Source organism: Mesocricetus auratus, unplaced genomic scaffold, assembly GCF_017639785.1.
Source record: "Mesocricetus auratus isolate SY011 unplaced genomic scaffold, BCM_Maur_2.0 Super-Scaffold_100013, whole genome shotgun sequence".
In the NCBI taxonomy this organism is placed as follows: domain Eukaryota; kingdom Metazoa; phylum Chordata; class Mammalia; order Rodentia; family Cricetidae; genus Mesocricetus; species Mesocricetus auratus.
Window position 1 is genome coordinate 1,512,183 of NW_024429196.1, and position 19,592 is coordinate 1,531,774.

Genomic DNA, 19,592 nt, shown 5'->3' on the forward strand with positions numbered 1-19,592 from the left:
CCTTAGGAGCAAGGCCATAGAGAGCTCTCCTGGAATGTGGGGAGACAGACCGTGGTGAATGCACAATGCTTTAAACAAAACAGGAAAGCCCCTCTAGTCCACCTAAAGCTGGAAATGCCATCACAACCTATGCCTAAGACATGTTCAGGCTGAGAGGAAACCTCAGAAAGCTCCATGCTAAATCCTCTTAAAAACGGGCATCACTGGGGTCTAGGGAGATAGCTGTCATTAAAGTGCTTGCCTCATGAGCTCGAGAACAGAGCTTAATCTCCAGAACCTACACAAAAAAGCCAGGCATGGTGGTGCATGTACTTGAAATCCTCGTGCTGAGAAGAGAAAGACAGGAGGGTCTTTGAGGCTCACTGGCCAGTCAGGTCTAGCTGTAGGCCATGGAAAGACCATGTCTCATCAAACAAGGTGGCATATAACAGAGGACAGTGTTAAGGTTATTGAGTGTTATGACTGTTAGAGGTGTGAGTGGAAAGATTGAGAGTCTGCGGACAGGCCACTGTGAAGGTTCCTCAGGAGGGATGCTCTTCTAAACACTGAAGAGCAGGTGGGAAAGATCCCTGTATAATAATAGGTCCTAGACCAGAGAGAGAGAGACAGAGACAGAGACACAGAGACACAGACAGAGATATACACACAGTGAGACAGTGGAAATACTCTGTTTCAAATCTCTTTGCCATACCTAACCCACCATAGTTTTAATCACACAGTCCCTTTGAGGCTACACCTGATTGGCTGAAGGTCACAGCTGCAGTCCAGCATAAAGAATGCTTGAAATTCATAATTTGAAATATCTTGATGCTCAAATAGATGTTACTTTTACACCCTCATTTTTAGGTTGGAAAATTGTAAGTCCAATCACTGCATATTCATAATATTAGATCAGAGGGTAAAGAAGCAACCTCATAACTTAAGTTCCTTTGATCAAGGCATCAAGCTTCACTTGGTGTGGTGCTTTGAATGTGAACGGCTCCTATAGGCTCATATGTGTGACTGCTTGGTCCTCAGCTGGTGGAACTATTTGGGAAGGATTAGGAGGTGTGACCTTGTTTTAAGAGTTGTTACCCTCAGGGCAAGCTTTGAGGTTTCAAAAGCCTGTCCTTCCAGGGTTTCACTCTCTGCTTCCAACTCTCTGCTTGCAAATCAGGACTTAAGCTCTCAGCTGTCACTGCTGCCATACCTTTGCTCTGCTATTATGGACTCTAGCTCTCTGAAACTGTGAACTTCAAATCAAAACATTTTCTTTCATAAGTTTCCTTGGTCATAGAGGTTTACCACAGCAATAAAAAGGTAACCAAGACACCCAGACTTCACTTGAGCAAGAGACGTTTCCATGAGCTACTCCGTGGTAAGTGAAGAGGTAACGAGCTCAAGGACACTTTCTGAAGACAGCCCAGGTAAAGTAAGACATCAGTGGTATGTAAGCAATGGTGTCCACATAAGTGCTGTAGAGAGGAACAGGAGAATAAAAAGAGGTGTAAGACAAAGAAAAAATGTGCATGAAAGTCAGGTATTTGGTATTTTATCCCTCTTGCCTCCAGACTCCCTTTCAGCAACAGGGTCTCCTGTGGCCCAAGATGGCTCAACATTGCAAAGCAGCTGAAGATGACCTTGAAATCCTGATTTTCCCAAATTCTGGGGTTATAAGCATTCCACCATATTGTGCTGAGGATCAAACCCAGGGTCCTCTGCAGGCCAGGCAAGCCAACCCTTACCCCATTTGGTAATGCAATCCATTTCTGCTTACTGTCCTTGGTCTACTTGAACCTATAGAACTAGATACTGTTCAGCTAGGGTGAAGCTCTTATATGAAACTCAATGATATTTACTCAAATTTGCAGAGCTTCTGAAACTTTCATTTTTTTATTTTCTTTTTTTTAATTTAACTTAGAAACGTGAATGTTTCCCTTGTCCCTCCATCAGCTCCTCAGCCTCCCACCCAATCCCCACATCATTCCCCAGGGAGGGTAAGACCCTCCTTGGGGGGATCTCTAAAGACTGTCATTTCATCCTGGCCAGGACCTAGGCCCTTCCCCATGTGTCCAGGCTGAGAGAACATCCCTCTATTTAGAATGGGCTCCCAAAGCTCATTCATAAACCATAGTGAACGCTGATCTACCACCCAAGGCCCCAGTGATCTCTGTGGCCTCCTCCCTGGCACTACATTTATAGAGTCTGGATCAGTCCCCTGTTGGCCTCTCAGCCATCAGTCTGGGATTCAAGAGCTCCCCCTTATCTGGTCAGCTCTCTTTGTGAATTTCATCATCATGGTCTTGACTTTCATTTTAATACTAGCACCAAGGCTTTTTAAGTCATGGGATAATATTTCTTTGGTTGTTAGGCAATTGTGATTTGATGTGGTCTTTCCTATAGATTTTCCCTCAAAAATATCCTTCTTTTAAAAAAAGATTAAATATATTATTTCTATCTGTGTTTCACCTGAATGTATGCCTGTGTACCACATGTATGTCTGGTGAGCACTGAAGTCCAAAGAGGTATCAGATCCCCTGCACCTGGAGTTAGGCATGGTTGTGTCACCATGTGGATGCTGGAAAACAAACTTGAGTCCTCTGTAAGAGTAACGGGTGCTTTTAACTTTTCCACAGCCTTCTTAACAATTTCTTAGCCTTTATAAAGTTTCCACTTACCAAACTTTAGCTTAATCTCTCATTTTTTTTATTGAAAACCCCTAGGTAAGTTTATATTTCTAGCACAGAATCTTAGATAGTGTTGAAAAAATAAGTGGGCGGGGGGACAGGGGGTAAAGAGAGAAATTCATAGAAGATATTTATTCAAAACCTCTGAAGTGGAAAATAACTATATGTTACCCTACATCCGTATCAAGCATTAAAATATTTATGTATTTATTCATTCTTATACTAATTGACCCTCATTTTTATTCATATTCTTAGAACGATGTTCCCATCTTGCACAAGTGATCTCAAATCCTTTTTGCAAATGGAAGGTAGATATTATAGTTAGATTCTGTATGTTATAATACCAATAAATATTCATAGTCACTAACAATAGAACTTGTAGACAGCATCAGCCCAGAGTAAGTCAGAAGTGACATTCATTGTCCTGGTGCTTAGTTTGGCCACCGTTGTACATTATCAGAGGAAATGTTTCTTCTCACTCCTCTCTTGACATAATGAGATACCAGCATTAAAGTGACTTCCAAGGAAATTTCCTGAATTGAATAGAATGGTTTGCTCCGTTTGTCAAGCTGGTCCAGATTCTAGCTGTTAGTAATTCATCTTCTCCTGAAGCCTAAGCCTGCCTCACTTAATGGGGATCAGTTCCCGCTCCCTTCATGGTCCTATCAGAACAAACTTATTCTCTGTTAAATAAGGATGAAATGGTTGTTAGTCTACCTTCCAAAATATTAAAAGTTAGGGTGTATAGCCAGAGCAGCAACTTGGCCTGAATTATCTCAGCTTAGATTTTCATGACAATGCATAGGCATTTTTCTCCACTTGTTCCCTTCTCTACCAGTGCCTGGGGAACCAGCCTCAAGCAACTCAGGGCTCAAATGAACTCTGTAGAGTCCAAGACTTTTCTATCTGAGTGGGTTAAGGGAAAAAGACACTCACATTCTGTTATGATGGTTTCCTTTTTATTCTTCTTTTGTATTCTCCATTCTCTATTATCTCTATTTAGAAATGTCTCTTCTGTCTTGATGTTTTTCCTTTAACTTCTAACTCTGTCATTCTTGATGTTTTCCTTCTAACTCATTTTAAGTCTATATTTATTCTCTCCCTCTCAGTTTACATACCCCAGCAAAATCTTTCAGGCAATATAAAAATTATAATGAGGTTACATTCTGTTTGTCAAGTGAATGGTTACCATGAATACAAGTAAAAAACAGCTTCATTTTCCACATCCCTTACATGATTAAACACTATATGTATTACAAGTGAAAAAATTGTCCCAAGAACCTACGTGCATCCAAACCCAAGCAACTTGTTATAGACTAATAGAGTGTAAGCAAGCAAAATAAATATTCTTTTATTGACAGGCTGTGCTTTGCAGTTACAAAGAAAGGCCCAATCATGTTATTCTTTATTTTGAAAGGTAATCTTAAAGGAATCACAAACCTAAACTTTTACACATGTAAAACAGCTCTACTTTAAATCTTCAGGGTGTATACCCACTTGTGTGTGTGTGTGTGTGTGTGTGTGTGTGTGTGTATGCATATGTCTATCATGAGATTGAGGGAAGAAATAGAAATGGGTATAAGGAATTAATCATCACCTTTGGTCATCAACCAATCCTAGTAAGAAAGTAACTTCAGTTAATAACAGTTGGGTTGATTTTTTCTTGTTCCCTGACCTTAATGAATTTCTCATCTAACTATGTGCTTTTCTAAAACTTTACATTGTCTTCTTGGGTTTTCACCTCAAAGCTGTTTGACAAAAACATCTAGCCTAACCTTAAGTATTTTCAAAGCTTTGTTTCAGTTAAAATACATTCTGAAACACATTAACACATCTCCCAATATTAAGGTGAAAAGAATTTAAACTACCTGGGCTAGTGGGACTCAACTGTTTTTCTTAATCATTAACTTAAGCCACAGTCTATATGGCTCAACAGAAATTCATGTGTTGAGGCTGTGTGACACTTCCTTGTTTTATTTTTATCATCAAAATTCTATTTAAACTATTATTATTATTATCATTATTAATATTATTATCCATTAGACAGTACAGCTTAGGAAGAAATCATCTTCATAATAATCCACAGGTAAAAATGCCCATTAGAATAAGATGTTTCCATGAGATAAACACATGACATTACAGGCAGTGGAGATCTCCCCACACCAGTTCATATATGCCAGACACCAGAGAAAGACAGCAGCAGCAAACATGTGAAGGCACAGCAGAAGCAAAAGACTTCTGGAGTCTGTGGTCTCAGGACCTTGCCTGTCTGAGATTCATTCATCAGGGATTTGCCTCCTTGTAGGCTGACACCCTGAAGTCAACTGCCCTCTGCTGCTCCTCTGACATGGTCGCTGACATTTCTCTGCTTTCTTTCTCTGGCAGAGAAGACGATTTGGCTCAGAAAGATAGTGTAATATCCCAGAGGTCCACTTCAGAACTCAGAAGGTCATTTCTCAGCAATGTGGGTTATTATAAACCGAAGTCTCACTTGAGATACTTGTGAGGAACTGGAGCCAGCCCCAAACCCCTCCAAAACAACAGAAATCATGACAAATGTGTCATTCACATGCAGAAAAACATCATATTTTTAAAACAATCTATAATTTTTACAATAACCCATCAGCTAATTAGCCAAGAGTGAGTGAAGCAAACAAGAGAATTGAAATAAGGAGGATGGAGATTTACACTAAGACGGTCCTTCCCCAGAAAACCACTAAAGAGGACACATCAAGGAAAAGGAACTGCTGCGATGGCTCAGTGGGTACCGGCACTTCTTACCAGTCCTGGTGGCCTAAGTCCAATCCACAGGACCCACATGGCTGAAGGAAAGAATCACTATTAATTCCAGCAAGTAGGCCTCTGTCCTCAACACATACAACTGGGCACACACGCACAAATAAATTAATAAAACAATTTGAAACGTATTTTTTTTTTTGGTTTTTACAAGACAGGGTTTCTCTGTATTGTTTTCGAGGCTATCGGTCCAGCCCAGCCTCAAACTCACAGAGATCCGCCTGCCTCTGCCTCCCAAGTGTTGAAACGTATGTTTTTAAAAAGAAAAAGCATAAGCTACAAAAAGGAGTGAGAAGCAGGGAGTGCGAGGGAATGAGAAGCATGATAGAAAATTTCTCCAACCGGCAAGAAGGAAGTGTCAAGACTGAGAGCTGTTGGGCAACACAGTGCAAAATCACCAGAGGGCAAAGGAGATCCGGGTGAATTAAGATCTTCTGAGTTCCTTGGACAGTTAAGATGTGGAAGTAGTGATTCACTTTACACACACACACACACACACACACGTGCACGCACACAGGCACACACATGCATGCACACACACAAATAAAACAAAACCAATACATGCATACAATTGAATAAAATAATAGCAAAAAGAAAAGTTGTACATAAATGAGAAGCCTTCTACATTGCTGGTAGGCATGCTAGCTAGTCTTTCCATTATGGAAAATATTGGGGAAGTGTCTCAAAAATTAAAACTACATCTACCTTATGACCCAACTGTACAACTCCTGGATATTGATCTGAAGGATTCCATGTCAACATCACAAAGATACTTGCATATCAATATTTATTACAGTACTGTCCACAATAGCTAAATTATGAAAACTAAGTGCCTGACAACAGAGAACAGATAAAGGAAATGCACCCCCACACACACACACACAGTGGAATCTTATTCAGCTATAAAGAATAATGGAGTTATGCACTTGTGTGAAAATGAATGCAACTAGAGATAATCATATTAGTAGGCTGTTCTCTAAAGTTTGGGTTATCCAACAATGGCTTTCTGACATGAGAGGCAGAAGAGTGAATGTCTCAGAAGTCCAGTTAGGTGACAAAGGTCAGGAGGATTCCCGGAGAGCTCGGTTCTTCAGGCTGTGTGAGAAACTTAAACTTGGTTCTAATATCAATGAAGGAAGGCATCAGCAACACTTCAGATGCACTTGCTAGTGAGAGTGAAGGCAAGCAAAGAAAAGCAAAGTTTCCCTCTTTCACATCCTTCAATTTGGGCTGCCATCAGAAGTTGTCTTCCATATTTAGGGTTGGTCTTCCCATTTCAACTGAACCGGTCGATAGAATTCCTCACAGGAGTGCTAGCAGCTTCCTTTTAGTTGATTCCACAGTCAGTGAAGTTGACAACCAAGATTAACCATCATACCCATGAAGCAAATTAAATCAATCTCAGAAAGACAAAAACCATGTTTTCTCTCATATGCGGTCCCTAGGATTATTTATATGCTAAATATAAACATTTACATATTAAATATAAAAAGTCCTATGTGTATATGTAAAATTAAAATAGACAAGGAAATAAATGGGGGTTAGCAAGAGAGAAAAGGGAAGGTAGTAAGATATGAGGAGAAAATATTCAACATATCATATGATACTGTCCGTGTGTACCACATTGCCATGAGCAGTGCTTATATGCAAGAAAATTTTGAAGTAAACATGTTTAAAATATAAGAGCAACCATTGAGTATAGAGAGTGTATAATTTCCAGGCAAGTAGTGGGAAAAAGTATGACTGAGTCAGTTTGCCAGGCATCTTAAAGAGACAGAGACAGAAGGAATAAGTGTCATGAAGCCTGTGGTGAATCCTGGAAGCTCCCTCATGACTGGAGCCAGGATGGTAGCACTGAATATCAACCTTTCAAAGGTGATATATTGGCCAGTAATATGCTCAATGAATAGATAACTTTCTCAGAATACATGAGACCCTGGGTTTGATCCCTAACAGCACAAACGAAGGGAATAACTTGTCAAGCTACCCTTTCTCTTGTGGTACCCTGACTCTGGTAGATACAGGCTAAGCCTACCCCTTGCAAGTGAGATGCATCTTCAAAGTCACAAAGTTCCTCTGGATCTCATGGTCCCCATGGACTGAGCTGAGCATTTTGCTGTAATTATACCACATTCAATTTCTCTCTGGGTTGAGTGTTCCAGGTATTGATCACAAGAGTGGTTCCCAAATAGACCCCTGCATAAAAGCTTTGCCGAAGCCATTAAAACGAAGTAATGTTGACATTTGAACTTGAAAGAAGAATTAGACATTGCCCAAAAAGGAAGAGGAGAGAAATGACTGTAGCACAGTCACAAATGCATGGTAAACTGGAAGGAACTCCCTTGGAAAGTGTACAGAGAAAAAGCAACATGGGCTAGGGATAGAAAGAGTTTGAATAGCAACTTGGATTTCATTTTGGGCCATGCAGTTTGAGGATGCTGTCTTTGCGAGTGTTGTAATTATATTTTAATTTTTAAAAAATATTGGCTTGACCAGAGTGTCAAGGATATTTTAAAGAATTAAACACAATATGAAAACCAGAAGGCATTCATGGAGTAGACTGCACTGGTCCAAGAGAAAGATCTATTATATACAAACATTACAATGCTACATTAAACCCTTTAGATAATAATATAAACTAGTAAAAAGGGAAAAATAAATATTAAAGAAAGGAAAAATAAATGAAGAAAAAGTAAGAGAAAAATTAAAGAGCAAGAAAGAATTAACAACTTCCAAATTCACATTATAAAAATGTTTTGTTTCTTGCTTCTCTGATGCAGGTTGTGGCAAGCATTTATTGTGAGGGCATTTTAATTCTGCTCAATATAAACACAGAAAATAAAATATTTGGTTCCTCATGAGACCAAAAAAGAGAGAGGGGCAGAGGGAGTGGAACATGGGAGGAGGAGGAAAGGAAGAAGAAAGGAAGGGAGGGAAGAGAGAATTACAAAATTTAAGAGAAAAACTATAAAGAACTTTGGATGTGCCTATGAAAGGAAGAATAATGTCCAATGCCACCCCCCTGCCCCTAGCCGGTGCCCCGGGTTAAGTAAGGGTTTGAAAAACACAAGATACAAGTTTCATGTTAAACATGATCAGGTTTAGCTATTAGACTAGCAAAGAATTATGTGGGGGAACGAGAGTGGAAGTGGCCATTAAAACTTCACACAGAGCAAAACTGGAACAGTGGTGTCATTGTACTAGAGAAGAAGTGGTGTATCTGTGTGTCTGCAGCATAGACTTCTACCTGGCAAGGCATGCATATGGAGAACGTATTTCCTCCTCCATGGAAGGAGAGCACCTAGCCACTGAACACAGAGAGACACTCTATTCTAATACCTCAGCAGGCCTTCCGTGGACAACCAGGCAGCTTCCTATGCACTGTGCTCAGTAATTTATAATATGCATAGTCTTTTCCATTAGATTTATATCCTTGCATTCAAATTAAGATCCACTTAGGCTGCTGCCTCAGAGTCTAGCTGAAAGGATGCCAAGACTCCAGCTTTCAGGTTTTTAGGTTTTGGGAGGATGAATTTGTGGACCAGAGGCACAGTCACCCCATATGTCCAAGTCTGGATGTATCCCCTTCTCCTGAAAGAAACAATGGTAACACTATGCTGACTTCCAAAGAGAGTCAAGGAGGAGTCTGCTGCAAAGCCAGAGTGGGCACCGTTTGTACATTTGGGACTTGAAAGATTTCTGTTCTCACGTGACTTCAGCACTGTTGGAAACTATTTATGGGTTATTTCTAGGGCACTATTTTTTAAGGACGTTCAGTTTGAATGGCACGAAAGCCCTGGGCTGCTGTCCCTGTAACAGATGACCTGGCTCTCTGGCTGTGCCTCTGAAGCCCCTGCCAGCAGGACAGATGTGAAATCATCCCTAAGTGAAGGGCTAGCATGGTTGTCGAGCACTGGAGCTGGATGTGGAAAGCCCAGGCAGGAATGGAATTGGAAAGTCTCATCTTGATGTGAAATCATGTGAAGGCTTGAAATCTTTTCCTATTTGCACCAACATGTGCAGTGGGACTCACAAACATCAAATGTAGAGAGAAAGCTGTAGGATCTCATTACAGAGAGCATTGCTGTCAGTCTGACTACACTTTCCAATCTGTGCAATGGACTCCTCTGTGAAAGGCCCATCCTCACCATCTCTGCAAAAGTCACTGCTTTCTTCCACATTCTGAGTGATCTTGGAAACAAAAAGGACAACTGTGTGTGTGTGTATGTGTGCACATGTGTGTACGTGTATGTGTGTACATGTGAGTGTGTGTACATGTGTGTACATGTATGTGTGTATGTGTGTGTGTGTATGTGTGTGTGTATGTGTGTGTGTGTGTGTACATGCAGTACAGGCGAGAGGACAATCACACGTGGCCACTCAAGCACCATCCACCTTGTTTTGTTTTTAAAATAAAATCTCTAATCAGCCTGGAGCTTACCCATTAGGTGAGATGGGCTTGCAGCAAGCCACTAGGATCTGCCTGTCTCTAACCATTCCAGCACTGAGATTATAAGGACATGCCACCATACCCTGCTACTGGGGATGAAATTCTATTTCTCATAATTACCACTTCAGTAACTGACCTAGAACCCCCTCACATTCCAAAAAAATATTGCTATAACAGTATATAAATTTTTGTGTTCCAAGAACATAGACAAAAGTTTGGGTACTTGGCAAAGCTGTTATTATATGAAATTATGAATATAAATGTTTATATACATGACCCAAAGTGATGCTCCAAAGACTACTGTGCCCAAAGCTAGCACTTTGTCTAATTCTTATCCAGGTTTCAGTACCTACCAAAGTTTCTAAAAGTAAGTTCCTTTATTCCATTTTCGTTGTTGTTATTGTTGATGTCCAAGTCTAAAGTGAATAGGGTCATGTCAATGTGCCTGTGTGAAACTTGCAGCTTGCCTTTAGAAGCATTGCTCCTTTTGACAGACAGGGCCAAAAACCTTCATTGGAATAATTGACCACTGTAGGTATCAGTGGAGGTGATGCTGGGCCTGAGCCTCATGAAAATGAAAACTTCTAGCTTGTCTCTGGTGCATCCTCCTTGGAACCAAGACACATGGTAGGAGAAAGTCAAGCTGCCTCAAGATGATAGACATACATAACAAAGAATCTACAATGCAGTGTTAAGTCAGATGAAGACGACTCATTTCCAATGTGTTCTTCAAATTCAGTACTGTGTGAATGTGTGTGTGTGTGTGTGTGTGTGCGCACACACATGTATATGAAGACCAAAGACTTACATCAAGTTCCATGACAGGGGTTCCCACTGAACCCAGAGCTCACTGGTTAGGCCACACTGGCTAGTCAGCATGCCCCGGGGGTTCTCCTGTCTCTGCCGCCCCAGCTCTGGGTGTGCACTGCTGCCCTCAGCCTTTGTGTAGGCTCCAGGGATTCAAACTCAGGCCCTCATGTTTCACTGCAGTCATTTTACTCACTGAACTATCTCCACATCCCCTGAGTCTCCAGAACAAAAGACAGACTATAAAAACTGCCAGAAACACTAAAACAATTAAAAGCCTTTAGTTATATACAAATATTATATAGTACTACATGTGTATGCTTAGATAATACGTGTGACACTTTGGAATCCTGTATATTGAAGTTCACAGACCAAAGAAGAGGTTAATCAGCTGACCAGGTACAACTGAAGAGAGCTATAATAAGCAGGAAATTAACGGAACAATAGTATCAAATGTAACATAAAAACCAAGAGTGGTGGAAAGTATGAGGGAGAGGTACAGTTTCCAGGTCAGCACAATGGAGGAATGGACGGTGTTAGGCTCCTCTTACCTGGCAGCAAGTTTAAGGAGCCATTGTCCACACTCGAGGACAGCACTCTGAAAACCTCAGCCCTTTAAAATAATCCTCACACTTCTGGGAAGTCCACAGAACTGAATGTGAACCAAATTGGAAGTAGGAGAAGAACAGTTAGACTTGATCACACTTGCCTCAAGTCAACGGGAGCACCCGGCAAACAGCATTTCCGTGGACACACGGCTTCTCCAGGGACAACAGGAACTGAGGACTGATGACCATGTCCCTAGCATTTACAGTGCCCCCAAAGAAATCAAGTCCCACCTTGAGGGGACAATCAAGGCAATGGATCAGTTGGCAGTCCAGGCTTTGGTATTGAACACATCACTGGTAACTCTGCTTCTGACAGAAAAAACACCTGAGCAAAGTGACCGGGAACCTTCCAAACCCCCTTGTAAAGATGGGCTGCCACCAGGAGTGCTGCAAATTTCAATCTCATGGGTCACTAGATGGCTGATCTCAGCATGAAGCTTCAGAGGCCATAAGCAGCTGGAAGAGAAAACCGGTCCCATGCCCTTCAGAGAAGCATGGGATTTGGGCCTGCTTGGCCTAAGAGGTCAACCAAAGGTCCTGCTCAACCTGAGAAGTACCACCCACTCAAGAATAGTGCTGCACACACCAGAGAGTGCTCAAAGGGGCCGTGCTCAGGATTGGACAACTTGGATGAAGTGAAGTTTCCTTCAAAGATGTGGCAATAAAAACCCACTCTAGAAGAAACCATCAGAACACACATATGACTATCACATAAATGTGAGTTGTATGTAAAAGTTATTGTACTTTAAAAATTCTTCCATTGCAAAATGACTGTAGAAAGAGTAAAGGAAGAGATAATAAAAACACTGAAGATTAACTTCTAAGAACTACACAGAAAGCAAAACTCCCAACTTGCTATCCTAATAGCAAAGTTCACTGAAGACTACCCACAAAAACTGCAAATTCTCCTGACATGTGTAGATACGAAAACTATTGTCACTGAAATATCAACAAGTTGATTTCAGCAGCAGGTAACAAGAATGGTATCTAGGACTAAGCCGGGTGGCCCTCCTCACAGTTATATATCACAGCTAGTGCACACTACAGAGTAAAAAAGTCCATGTCCCACAAGAAGTGTCACTTTTAAGCTTGATCACATAGATCACAATGCTTCCAGAAGCTACACACACATCAGAGGATCTCAAGGTGGCAGAAAACACAGAGTGAAAGGCAGGGGACAGGTACAGAGACACTTAGGGAGTAAAGTGGAAGGAGTCGCAGACCAATTCTGCCATCTGTCCATCATGAAACTCAGATTTCAATGGAAAAGCCTTTGTTCACATCTGTACATAATTCGTCTTATTAGCAAAGATAATGAAGATAATGAAGGGAGAGATGGGGCAGGATATAAGCTCAGACAGAAAGAAATAGTAATTCAGGAGAGACTGCTGGGTAGTCCTTCAAGTAAGACTGGAGAATGTGATGAATGACAGTTTTATAGTCCACATTATGAAGGAACCCCTGTACGCCACATTACAGAAATGATTCAGCACATACATGCTATTACTAGCTGAACCCTAACATAATACGAAGGGTTTGTTGGTTCTGTGCTAACCTTTCCGAGGCCAGATGCCCTGTGAGGAGTACAAGGTTGACACCAGCAGAAATGAACGTAACTGGGCATTTTAAGAAGTGCGTGAAACCAGATGTTTGCAGAGTGAGAAAAGAGTGCATGGGATGATAACGAGAGAAGCACAGACATCACAAGTCTCAAGAAACGTGGGGAGCAACTGTAACTGTTTCTATGAGAAATGTCCCACATAGGCTCAGGTTTTGAAATATTTGATCCTAAGCATGGGGCTTTCAGAAAGTGCAGCCTTGCTAGAGGAAGAGAGCTTTGATAATTTATAGCCACGCCCTGTTTCCAGTTAACTTTATTTCCTGGTGTGCCAACCAAATGTAATCAGCTAGCTTCCTGCTCCTGCCTCCATGCCTTCTGCCTGTGGTCATGCCTTCCCACCACGATGGACTCTTATCCCTCTGGAACCATAAGCCAAAATAAACACTTCCCTTTATTGGTTACTTTTGGTAATGGTATTTTATCACAGTAACAGAAAAGTAACTGATACTACCCTATTGTAGGGCAAGCCTGAGCTCCCAAATAACCAGCTTTGTTCCCACCCCTCTTCTCCCTATGTAATCTGCCAACTGGAGATGAGCTAGAAGACAATTTTTAGGTTGTTAATCTGCAGTATTCTCATGCTGGCCCTTTGAATAAGGTACTGTTATAAAGATTTCATTGCTGTCTCTGTTCACTGGCATCTGCAAGTGACAGGAAGGAAGCAAGGAGCTCTTGTGTTCTGGTTACATATTCAGGCTGCATGTCACCTGCTAGACAACATAATTACATTACCATGAAGAAGCACTTTCAACAGATCTAAGCAGCTGATCCTTCTTTGCTGAGTAGCCTCTCTTCCCTGCCTTACAGCAAACAGCTATAGGTGTAACTCCGCTGAGGGCTCAGGCTCAGTGAATGCATCCTTACCAGTCATGACTTGTAGACCCAACCTAAGCCAGCAGAGGCTCCCTAAAGATCAAAGGGCCGTCACTCCTTCAAAGCAAGGAACAAGGCTTTCACACCTTCAGCTTTGGAGAGAGGAAAGGCATCCTCTTAAAACATTAGGTTATACAAATCTGACTCATGAGTGGACAAAATAAAAGGACACATCACAAGAGGGCAAAGCCTTTCTTTTTTCATCTCACTCTCAGTGCAGCCAAACACAGGAGGCCTGGTACTAACTTAACGACTTCCACCAGGGGCTGTCAATACATCATATGTGTTACACATAAAAACCTGATACAGCTCTCACACCTCCAATTCCCGGTGCAGAACAAACAGGCTGTGAATGCACTCAGTACAGCAAAACAGTGCCCAAAGAGGAGTGAGGTGCATGGGGGTGCAGGTGCCCATCTGCCAGAGGCCTTTGGAAGCAGAATTCAAGCTATTTCTTTATTGGAGTTGGGTATCTTGAGGGATTAGAGATAAAAGGTTTATACCTCCAGGTTCTCCTGCTTAAATCAACTGAAAGCATGAGTGACTTCTTTTTAAAAAAATCAGAAGACAGACGGTGCTGTCTAATGCTTAAAGTTATTATCCATCTGAGAAAGCATGCTTATTCCTCTGCCTCATGCAAACCTTTGTGTGAGAGCATGCATAATCGGATAGCTGTCTCAGAAGTGAAGAGCACAGAAAGCTGCTTTTGAGTTGAGGATTACTCAAAAACATCCATAATCCCAACTTACTAGACTTCTGTCTGCACTGACAGCATCGGGAAGTTCTTATCTGCAGTGTTCGTCTTTAAATAAACGAGGTGTATAAGCCATGTCTTCATTTGCTTTCTTTTGAATGTACTTAACTGTATTTCCACTGACTAACAGCTTTGACTTCATGGGCACCACATGATGCTTTGGAGAATGTTTATCACATGGAATGACAGGTTCAGTTATTCCATCAGTTCGTACTTGTTAGAATGGAGAAGAGTGGGTGATGGTGGGGGTGAGAAGAAAGGAGGTCTGTGTGCTGTTGGTAGAAATGAAAATATTGCCTCCTAGAAGACAATGTAAAGGTTTCTCAAAAGACTGAAACATCAGCTGGCCTCTGGATCTACATGAAGGCATGGGAGTCAGTAATCCATATTTCTGCATAGGAAAAATTTGGATATGAGCCATCGTGCATCCTTACACAAAAACCAAGTTTAAATGACCTTTCTGTGGGCTGTCTAATCAACATTTCTGTCCATCCCTATTCTTGATCTTTAGTAAAGTCAACAAAGTTTTTACAAGTTTTTTCACCACGTGTATATGATAATTAACAAAAGTCTAAATGAGGGATTTTCTGTTACTCTGGTGAACTCTTGAAAGCAAGATCACTTCATCATCTTTTTTGGGTGTTTAGCTCCCTTACTTTAAGTATTTCCTGTTCCCAAGACATGATTTCATTCTCAATCATGAGAATTCCAATCTCTACCTTCTTGGTGTTTTCCTCCAGCACATAGTAAATAATAGACTTGCATATTAGTGTTCTGTGAATTTTAATTTGGATGTAATTGCTTTATTTCTTCAAAACACTAATGAATAAAAATAATTGACCTGTATTTAGGGAAAAGGTCATAACTGCATGTGAAGTCAATAGAACAAAGCTCAATTAGTCTGCACTTTGAATGAGTGGAAAATAGGAAGGTGGACCCAAATGCTTCATCTTATTTCTTTAGATCTAGTTAGCTACATCTTAAATTGGTAAGGAAATAGTGCCTTCCTGTTGTCATATGGCTGTTTCCTCCATACCATGATTATCCCATTATCATCATGGAATAAAGGCAACCTTGGCCTGGAAGCTGATACAGCCAAATAAGAGCAATAAAAAGGTAGGTGGGACTATGGTGATGGCGACAGAGCTGGTAACACTCCACAGTTGAAGGAGGGGCAATGGTCATTGCCCCTCACTCTTTTCTCCCTCAGCTACAAGGGATCTTGGGAGACGCTAGACTTTGTAGCAAGTAGAAAATTAACTAAGAAGGATTCCATAACACAACTTTCATGAGGTCACCAACCACTATGTTGTGGGAGTTTGTGGTGATGCAGTTGTTTTGGGGCCATCCACAGTGTTGATAAGTAACTCCTTAACTGTGCTCTGTAAGTTATACATTATGCATATGACTATGAGCACTCCTCACTCATGCTTGTTAAGTGTATTAGCTGGCTTTCTATTGCTAAAGCAACATGACCAAAAGTAACTTGTGGAAGAAATGCATTATTTTACCTAAGGTTTACATCATGGCCAGCCACTGATGGTTCATGCCTTTAATCCCAGCACTCAGGAGGCAGAGGCAGCTGGAACTCTGTGAGTTTGAGGCCTGCCTAGTCTTCAAAGAGAGTTCCAGAAGACTCTCCAAACCTACAGAGAAACCTTGTCTCAGAAAAACAACAACAACAAAAAAAAAACAAAAAACAAAAAAATGTTTATATCATGAAGGAAAGTCAGGACAAGAACTCTTGAGGCGGTAACTGAAGCCGAGGTCTTAGAACAGTATTCAATAGCTTACTGTCTATGACTTGCTAAGCTGCACCACAACTACTGTGATGGGTCCTCCCACATCAATCATTAATCAAAAAACAAAGCAAAGCACTCAAAACAAAACAAAAAATGAAGCAATAACAAAATACCTACAGACATACTCACAAGCAAACTAGTGTGAACATTTTGTCAGTTGTGGTTCCTCTAGTTTATATTAAGTTGAAAAAAACCAAACTAAGACAGAAAGCTACATTGGGGTTGCATGGAATCCTTTCTTTGGCTTATGCTTAGCACTCAATCTGAAGTAAGTTTACATTTGTTTATATTCTCTCAGGAAAAGTTAACAGATCTCAATGAGAATATCATTTTTGAGAAAGATAGAATATTTTTAATATAGCATAGCATTGGCATCCAGAGGCTTGAAAATTATCTCTTGGAAATTTTCAACATTAATGGGCATCATTATCTTGACCCTAGTTCTGTTGCTGCAGATGGTCTGTATAGCAACATTTGCATATGATAAAGAAGACATTATTTTATAAGTGGATAATACGATTTTTATTTTTTAATCATCTGCAGGGGAAACTAAGAGGAAATAATAATCAGAAATAGAAAATTTTACAAATGGAAAGTAATTTATAGATCAGTGGTCAAGAAACTCCTTTTTTTTTCTCCCTGTGTGTATGATATGTACACACATGCGTGTGTGTGCGTGGTGTGTTTCTGAATACAGGCATGTGTGTACCAAGACATAGAATATGCAAGTGAGAGGACATGAAGGGCATTAGTCCTAATCTTTCCTGGTAATCCTGGGTGATAAAATAAAGCAGGCTGAGCAAGCCACGGGAAACAACCATGGCCCATGTATGAGTTCTTGCCTCTAGGTTCCTGCTTTAAGTTCCTGCCCTGACTTTTCTGGATGATGAACTAAAAGCAGTAAGATGAAATAAACCCATTGAACTCCAGTTGTTTTTTTTTTTTGCCATGGTATTTTATAGAAGTATAAACCTCAACTATGTCAAACAGCAAGCACTCTAGCTACTGAGGTATCTTCCCAGTCCCCTAAAATTCTTTGTAATGAGTAGTTAGCAAGCATTTCAAATTTGAAGAGTAATTTAGTGGCTGAGTTCTATCTGAGGCTGTAGCTCAGTGATAGAGATATGTGCCTCATATGTGCATGACACCACAGTTTCAAAACTGAGAACTGCCAAAATGACAAAAGAATGACCCAATTCTTAGTAAATTACTGAACAGGACTCCAATACAATTTTACACATAGACACTGAAATTGGAATGCCATATACTTTTCACATACAATAATTTTTTGTTTGATTAATTTTTCAGGACAAGACTTCTCTATATAACTTTGGAGCCTGTCCTGAAACTTTCTCTGTAGACCAGTGATGGGTATGTTCTTCTGTATATGTGTTTCTCTTATTGTTGATGAATATAACATTGTTTGGCCAATGGAGGCAGGAAGATAGGTGGGACTAGGAGATGAGGAGAATTCTGGGAAAGGTAGGCAGAGAGGAGCCAAAAAGTGACGCCATTAAGAGACCGGGAAGATAGTATGTACAAGGTGTTCTCTGGTAAGATAAGGTCATGTAGAAATACATAGATTAGTAGTTATGGGTTAACAATTAAGACATAGCTAACCAATAAGGAGCCTTAGTCATCAGTCAACAATTTTCATATGTGTCTCTGTGTGTTTATTTGGGGCTGACTGCGGTGGGAGCTGGTGGAACAAGAAACTCCAGCAACAGAACAGCCTGATCTTGACTCACAGAGATCTGCCTGCCTCTGTCTCCTGAGTGCTGGAATTAAAGGTGTGTGCCATCACTGCCTGGCTAAAATATTACGTTTTTGTCTTAGCAAAAATGTCTATTTAAAAAGAAAACCTTGCTTATAAGCTGAGCAAAATAGGAGGTCAGCTGATTTTAACCTATGGACTACAATTTCCTCAAAGACTTCAGCTCCTTCACACACACACACACACACACACACACACACACTTATACCATATTATAAATATAAACAGAAAAACAGAAAGGTAGTAAAGAAGACTGGCTTATCAAAAATATGTCAGAGATGGTATTAAAATGATTAAGCAGAAATGTGGGATTCAGAGGTGCTGTGTTATAGTCATCACTTCTAAGGTTGGGTTGTCATCTTTATGTGAGTGTGATAAACTCCTTTAATTCAGCAGTGGTTCTTTTATTGAAAAATTTTAATATCTCAGAAATATGAATAAAGAAATATTTTCCCGACATACCCAGTTTTCATAAAATGTCAAGGTAATGGTCTAATTTTCTGCTCCCTGTGACACTCGGTGAGATGATTAATGAAAATGATGCTCTGTTCTTAGCCATGGTTTCCATCCTCCACTTGGGAGAACAAGGCAGGAGAATGGACAGTTCTTCTGGAGAGGAGATGCATGGCTTTTCAGCGGTACTCTTGTTTCTTGTCTGCTTTTTTGGACTTTGCTTTACTGAAACAGCAAATGAGCAGATGAGTGCCCTCCAGACCCCATCCCTGCAGTGAACATGCTTCTCTAGAATTCATTTTTATTCATTCTCTGATGGGTGACACTTGGCTTAGTGTTCTATATACTATACAAGATCGCTGTTGACCTGAACTCTGTCCCCAGTGTCACGCACAGCTTGGATATTAAGTGGGTTAGCAGAGATTATAAATTTAATAGATGTAGCATCTGGAAGTGAAATCACAGACTATGGACCGGAGAAGAGGACACTCTGGAGGACAGAAATTTCCTTGTGTGACTCTTGACACCTGATAAAGGGAAGGCCCCTGGTAGTTACTATTACTCTTCCTCTGGCTGTACTGGAGGTTAGAGGGTCCCCCAGGAACCCAAGAGAGCGTTCATACCTGTCTTCCTTTTTTAATTTGTTTTAGACAAAACATCCAAAGCTTGAATTTGCAAAACAATGTGCTGAGTCTTTAGCAAAGTTCTAGTTCTTTTTGAATCACCAAAAAGAAGTAAAATCACTTTACAGATATTAGCCTCTCAGATGAATTTAAATATCATCATTTCCAAATTCAGGCAGAGCAAACATGCAGACTTCTATAACTTTTTCATCTGGATATGACATACATGGTTATAATCAGGAATTGACTTTACTCAAATGAGTGGGCTCACTGAATAAAATAAAGCTGTGTATTACTATCACAACAAAATAAGTTGAGCAAGCTGAACAAACAAATATATCCCAGTATTAAAAGAAGCATTGAAC